This window comes from Orycteropus afer, unplaced genomic scaffold (assembly GCF_000298275.1).
Source record: "Orycteropus afer afer isolate SDZICR_OR568_19922 unplaced genomic scaffold, OryAfe1.0 scaffold00002, whole genome shotgun sequence".
In the NCBI taxonomy this organism is placed as follows: Eukaryota; Metazoa; Chordata; class Mammalia; order Tubulidentata; family Orycteropodidae; genus Orycteropus; species Orycteropus afer.
In genome coordinates, this window is record NW_006921589.1 from 35,458,739 (window position 1) to 35,465,867 (window position 7,129).

A 7,129-nucleotide genomic window follows, 5' to 3' on the forward strand; every position below is an offset into this window, starting at 1 on the left:
TTTAAAGCAATCCACTTGTGGCATTTCTGTTATAGCAGCATTAGATAACTAAGGCAGAATTTGGTACTGGGAGTGGGGTGCCACTATAGCCATTACCTAAAACATGGAAGCAGTTTTGGAATTGGGTAATGGGTGGAGGCTGGAAGAATTTTAAAATGCCTAATAGTACAAATCACATTTTAACAGAACAAGGGGATACAGTGTGGCTTAAAGTTAGAAATGGTGTGCATCAGGGTTGTATCCTTTAGCCATACTTACTCGGTTTGTATGCCAAGCAAATAATCCAAGAAGTAGGACTATAGGAAGAAGAATGCAGCATCAGGATTGGAGGAATGCTCATTAACAACCTGCAATGTGCAGATGACACAACTTTCCTTGCTGAAAGTAAAGAAGACTTGAGGCACTTACTGATGAAAATTAATGATTACAACCTACAACATAAAGAAAACAAAAATACTCACAACTAGACCAATATGCAACAGCATGATAAATGGGGAAAAGATTGAAGTTGTCAAGGATTTGATTTTACTTGGATCCAAAATCAACACCCATGGAAGCAGCAGTCAAGAAACCAAACTATGGATAGCATTGGGCAAATCTGTTACAAAAGACCTCTTTAACATGTTAAAGAGCAAAGATGTCACTAAGGTTTGCCATGGTCTTTTCAATAGTCTCATATGCGTGTGAGAACTGGGCAATGAATAAGGATGACTGCAGAAGAATTGATGCATTTCAACTGTGGTGTTCCCGAAGAATATTGAATGTACCGTGGATTGCTGGAAGAACCAACAAATCTATCTTGGAGGAAGTACAGATGGAATGCTCCTTAGAAGCAAGAATGGCCAGACTTGTCTCTCATACTTTTCTCATACTGCCAGAAGGGTCCAATTTCTGGAGAAGGATATCATGCTTGGAAGAGAGTCAGAGAAAAAGGGGAAGACCCTCAATGAAATGGATTGACACAGTGGCTGCTTGATGGCCTCAAGTTTAGCAATGATTGTGAGGATGGCACAGGACCGGGCAATGTTTCATTCTGTTGACAGAGTTGCTATAAGTCAGAAATGACTCAACAGCACCTAACAATGGCATCAATAGTAAAAGCCTACATTCTCTTGAAGAGATTGTTGGCAGAATTATGGACATCAAAGAAAATTTTGGTAAGGGCTCGGAAGGATGTGAGGAGAGCTATAAAGTCTCTATTGTCTTAGAGAATACTTATGGCATGAGCAACAGAATGTAGCTAGAAATGTCGATGATAAATGTACTTCCAGTGAAGCTTTAAAAGAAAATGATGAATATGTGATGGACAATGGAGGAAGGGCTATGCTTTGTATGCAGTGACAGAGAACTTGTCTGAATTATGTTCAAATGTTTGGAGGAAGGTAGAACTTGTAAGTGATGAACTTGGATATTCAGCTGAGTTTTCTAAGCAAGATCTTAAAGGAGCCACCTCATTTTTCCTTGCTGCTTATAGTAAAATTTGAGGGGAAAGAGAAGGACTTAAAAATGAACTGTGTGAAATGAAAACAGAGCTTAAAGGTTTAGAAAATTCTGTGGTACAAACTAGGGACACATGTGGCTAAGGAAGTGGCTACACAACTTTTTGTTAAAGAGATTAAGCCTGTGACTGATGGATCTAATCAACTACCACAGCGCAAAACCCATCAACTTAGACTGAAAGGGACAGAGAAAGAATAAGAGGAAGTAATGCTGTCTGCCTCTAGGAATTCTATAGGTCAAAAACAGGCCGAAGGAGATACATGTGTTGTCCTCCAAGAAAAGAACCATCTGTGAAGCAGCTCAGAGACTGGCAGAACTGTTGGAAATAACACAGCAAGCAGAGCTGCCTCAGTTGCAAAAGGTGGTGCCATGGCCTCTGGGGCCTCAATGGGTGGGGCCCCCATGTATGGTGTGTCAAAGGGTAGAGTCATGGTCTTCTAGGTTTCAAAGAATCAGATCTTCACCAACTCAGCTTTTGTGTGTAGAGCAGTCATTCAGTTTGCCCAAGAAGAAGGGCCTGCTGCCCAAAGCTGAGGAGGTGGGACTGCCATGCCCAAGGGGCAGAAGAATGGGGCCCATCAGGGCCAAGGAGTTAGGGTCACCACTCAGATGGACTAGAAGAACAAGGCTGCCCAAAGCCAAGGAAGAGGAGTTGCCATCCCAGTGGCCCTGGGAGGCAGAGCTGAAGCCCAAGGCTGAGGGTCCTCCACCCAATATCCAGAGAGCATGGCCAACACCCAGAGTCTGGATGGTAGGGCTGTTGTCCAGATGGTCTCAGAGAACAGAGGATTATTTTCAAGCCTTGAGAGCTAATCTAAATTGTTCTGCTGGGGTTTGGATGTGGTTGGTGCCTGTTATCCCTTCTTTCCCTCCAATCTCCCATTTGCCATGGAGATATATACCTTCTGCCTGTCCCACCATTGTATTTTCGAAACAGATACCCTATGTTCTAGATTTCACAGGTTCTCAAATGAAAAGGAATTTTGCCCCAGGATAGAATATGCCTAAATTCTCACCCATATTTGACTTAGATAATTCAGAACATGAGATTTGGGGCTTAGAGTTGATTTAAGGCTTTTGGAATGATATGAATGTACTTTGCATATAGCAAGGACATGAATTTTAGGGGTGGCAAAGGATGAAATGCTATAGATTGAATTGTGTCCTCTCAAAATATGTGTTGTAAATTCTAATCTCCATAGAGGCCTGTTAGCACAGTGGTTAAAACACTTTGCTGCTAACCAAAAGGTACAAAAACACCAGAGGCCCCATGGGAGTAAGGTGTGGCAGTCTGCTTCCATAAGACTTACAGCCTTGAAATGCTGTGGGGCAGTTCTACTCTGTCCTATAGGTCCCTATGAGTCAAAACCAATCTGAGGACAGTGAATATCAGATATGTCTGTGGCATAGTGTCTAAGGCATTTGACTGCTAACCAGAAGGCTGGAGGTTCAAACCCACCAGCCACTCTGAGGAAGGAAGACTGGACAATCTATTTCCATAGAGATACTGCCTCAGAAACCCAAGGAGGGGTCCTCACTATGAGTTGGAATCGACCCGAGGGCAGTGAGTTTGGTATTTATAATTATATGAGTTGGAATGACTCGGCGGAAGTGGGTTTGGTTTTTTATTTTTTTTGGTTTGCAGTTATAATCCCATTTGGGAATGGACTATCTTTGTTATGGGAAGCTCTGGTGGCCTAGTGCCTAAGGCATTTGACTGCCAACCAGAAGTCTGACAGTTCAAATCCACCAGCCACTCCCCAGAAGGAAGGTTGGGCAATCTACTTCATAGTGATACTGCCTCAGAAACTCCAGGAGGGGTCGCTCTGAGTCTGACAGTGAATTTGGTTTTGGTTTGGATTTTTATTATGTTAACGAGACAAAATTAGTGTAGGTGTGTTTTAAGTCGATCTCTTTTGAGATGTAGAAGTTGAACAAACAAGGGAAAGAAGCAGAAACCTGGAAAAGAAATTCCAAGCCCTGGGAAGATCACTCAGGAGCAGAAGTTCAAAATGACAAGAACAACAGAAGAGAATGCCTTCTCCTAGAGCTAGCTGGATTTTCACTTCTAGCCTCCTAAACTGTGAGAAAATAAATTTCTGTTTGTTAAAGCGACCCATTTGTGGTATTTCTTTTATAGCAGTACTAGATAACTAAGACAACCACACAGTGAACAAATAAAGCAATGTTTAGAGACAGCTCTTGCATGGCTATTTCATATCTCCTGGGTATCTTTTGTGGCTTTTGGTGACTTAACTTGGCAGATGATGTTGTTAAAGAAAAGCTCTGAACTTTGAAGAAAGCTTGGAGCCATAAACTTGAGTTCTGAAGTTGACTCCACTGTTCCTGGTTGTGCAATGTTGGGCAAATTACATCTTTCAGCCTAATTTTCCTCATCTATAAATTGGGGATAATAAATGCCTACTCAGGAACTCTCACAGGATTCGAGAATCCTATGAAGATGCTTTGAATACTATGAAGCCTATCAATTACACAGCTGTTGAAGGAATAACTGCTTTCTTAAAATTTTTGTTTGTTTTTGTTGTTGCTGAGAATATACACAGCAAAACAGACACCAATTCAACAGTTTTTATGTATATAATTCAGTGACATTGATTACATTCTTGGAGTTGTGCAACTCTCCCCTTCCTTATCTGAGTTGTTACTTCCCCATTAACATAAACTCACTGCCCACTGAAGTTCTTATCTAATCTTTAGAGTTGCTATTGTCAATTTGATCCCTTATAGATACTTCTTAAAAGAGTATACTACTCCAGGAAGGTATTCTTTTGCTAGTTAAACTAAACTATTGTTTGATGAGATAGTTAAGATTGTGTGTCACCTTGGCTGGGCTGTGATTGGAGTGGCTTGGCAAGTGGATATAGTTAATCCCCATGATGAAATTGGACATGGAGTAATCACCTCTGTGGAGTTAAGTTTGTGTGTCACCTTGGCTGAGCCTGGTTGAGTAGCTGGGCAGCTGGATGTATTATTCCCCATGATGAGACTGGTAATCAATTCCATGGTGGAGTCTACTGCGAGCAGCTGAGTAGCTGCCTTAGGGATGTGGTCTGCTTCTTGTATATAAGAAGGAGCCTTGGGGATACTCTCTAGCTTATGGCACGCTTGGACCCTGCACATAGCCGTGTCATTGCTCAGCAGCCTGCCATGATCTGCCGATTTGAGGGCTTTCAATGGACTTGAATTAATGGCCTGCTGTGCAGTTTGGTAACATCGGATTGTGCCTTTTTGCTTGGTAATCTTGGGCTTGTCGGTCTCAGCAGCTAGCAGCTCTCTGAATGAAGAAAAGCTTCTAGCTTTAGTGGACTGGGAGCAGGAGGCAAGGCTGAAGCCCAAGGCTGAGGGGCTTCCACCCAACCCCTCGAGCCTGGCACTTTGACCTCAGACTTAAAGCCCCCAGACTGTTCAAGAATAAACTCCTGTTTGTTCAAGTCATTCCACTGGTGCTATATTCTTGTCAGAGCAGAACTAGGTAACCAGAACAACCTCCATGGAGGAATCTGGTGTGAGCAGTTAAGGAAATGAAAGAGAGTTGCCTTTGGGATGTGGCCTGCTTCCAGCATATATGGAAAGGATACTGTATTTGGTTCATTCATCATCTTTGGTTCCTGGACTTGAACCTGCCAAGTTGCTTGCCAATCTTGGATTCATCACCTCAGCACCCAGCAGCTACATGAGTCAGGAGAAGCCTCCAGCTTGCTCCAGTGGGCCTGGAAGACAGAATTTAAGCACCAGGTCAAGGTGTCTCCACTCAACTTCTAGACCTAGCTCTAGAATTTGGACTTCTAGCCTCCTAAACTTTAAAAGAATAAGTATCTGTTTGTTAAAGCCATCTGCTTGTAGTATTTCTATTACAGCACCACTACAGAACTAAGATATTTGGTTTTATGAAAACTTCAGGGGTTATTTTTGGTTTAAAGTTTAAAGATTATCTCAGGGCAATAGTTTCAGGGGTTCATCCAGCCTTGATGAGTCCAGGAGACCATGAGAAGTTGAAATTCTGTTCTGTATTTTCCTGCTTTTGGTCAGGATTCTTCTATAGAGTCTTTGATCAAAATTTTCAGTAATGGTAACTGGGCACCATCCATTTCTTTTCATGGCAAAGGAAGCAGTAGTTTATGAAGGAATAACTTCTTTAGAAATTGCTAAATAGTGACCCAATATTCATTTTAATATTATTTATGGGTTTCAGGGATTCTGATGAAAATAAAGCAACACTTAAGCTTTTTCAAAAAGGTATTGTAGATATTTTCATTAAGGTTGGTGGTATGACAATAGGAACGTGTGGTCAACTCAAATAATCTACTCAACAAGTATATTTTTTTGAGCACCAGTTGTTGCCTGAATTTTTATTGTGGGATGAAAACAGCTTTGAATACATTCAGATTGATTAGTACGTAAGATTTTTATTTTCTGTAACCTCAGAGGATGCCAGATCAAGGAGCTCCAAGAATAAAGCTAAATATATTAATTTATGTCTGAAATTCTTATCATTGAAGAGTGAGAATATATGAAGTGGGCACATTTTATTTAATTTCTAGATTGTACTTGTCATTCCAAAATGAATAGAAAATGATTTTTTTTTTTTTTAAAAAGAGACTGCACCAAAGGAAATTAAGAAATATTTGGGAAACAACTCAGCAGGGTTGGGGTTGAGGTGAGACCCTGAAAAGTGCAATAGGAAGGCATGACATATTTGAATACTTTTGACCATGCAGAGAACAGGGCTGGGCAGGCAGAAGTGGAGGTGGAGCGGGCAGGTGAAGGTGACACAGGACCCTACTCAGACATGTGAGGTAATGTTTCCTCTGGATGAACATGTCCAAGAATGACAGACTGAGTCTGAGATAGGAATGAAGAACAAAAGGTTCATTTGGAATCTCTAGTTTTTTGACCACTCTAAAGATTTAATATTGTTTGTTGTTGTTGTTGTTAGGTGCCATCGAGTCATTTCCAACTCACAGTGACCCTATGCACAGCAGAATGAAATACCTCCTGGTCCCTCTCCAGCTCCACAATCCTCGCTATGCTTGATCCTATCTCCACAGCCACTGTCAGTCCATCTCATTGAGGGCCTTTCCCTCTTTCGTCGACCATCCACCTTACCAAGCATGACATCCTTCTCCAGGGAATGGTCCCTTCTGACAGCAGGACCAAAGTAAGTGAGACGAAGTCTGGCCATTCTCGCTTCCAAGGAGCATTCTGGCTGCACTTCCTCCAGGATAGATTTGTTAGTTCTTTTAGCAGTCCATGGTACTTTAGCATTCTTCACCAACACCACAACTCAAAAGGATCAATTCTTCTTCGGTCTTCCTTATTCATTGTCCAGCTCTCACATGCATATGAGGCAATTGAAAATATCATGGTTTGTGTCAGGTGCATCTTTGTCCTCAAGGAAATATCTTTGCTCTTCAGCATTTGAAAGAGGTCCTTTGCAGCCAATTTGACCAGTGCTATACATTGTCTGATACTTTAACTGCTGCTTCCATTGGTGTCAATTGTAGAACCAAGCAATGTGAAGTCTTGGACAACTTCAATCGTTTCTCCATTTATCGTGATGCTGCTTATAGGTCCAATTGTGAGGATTTTGGTTTTCTTTATATTGAGA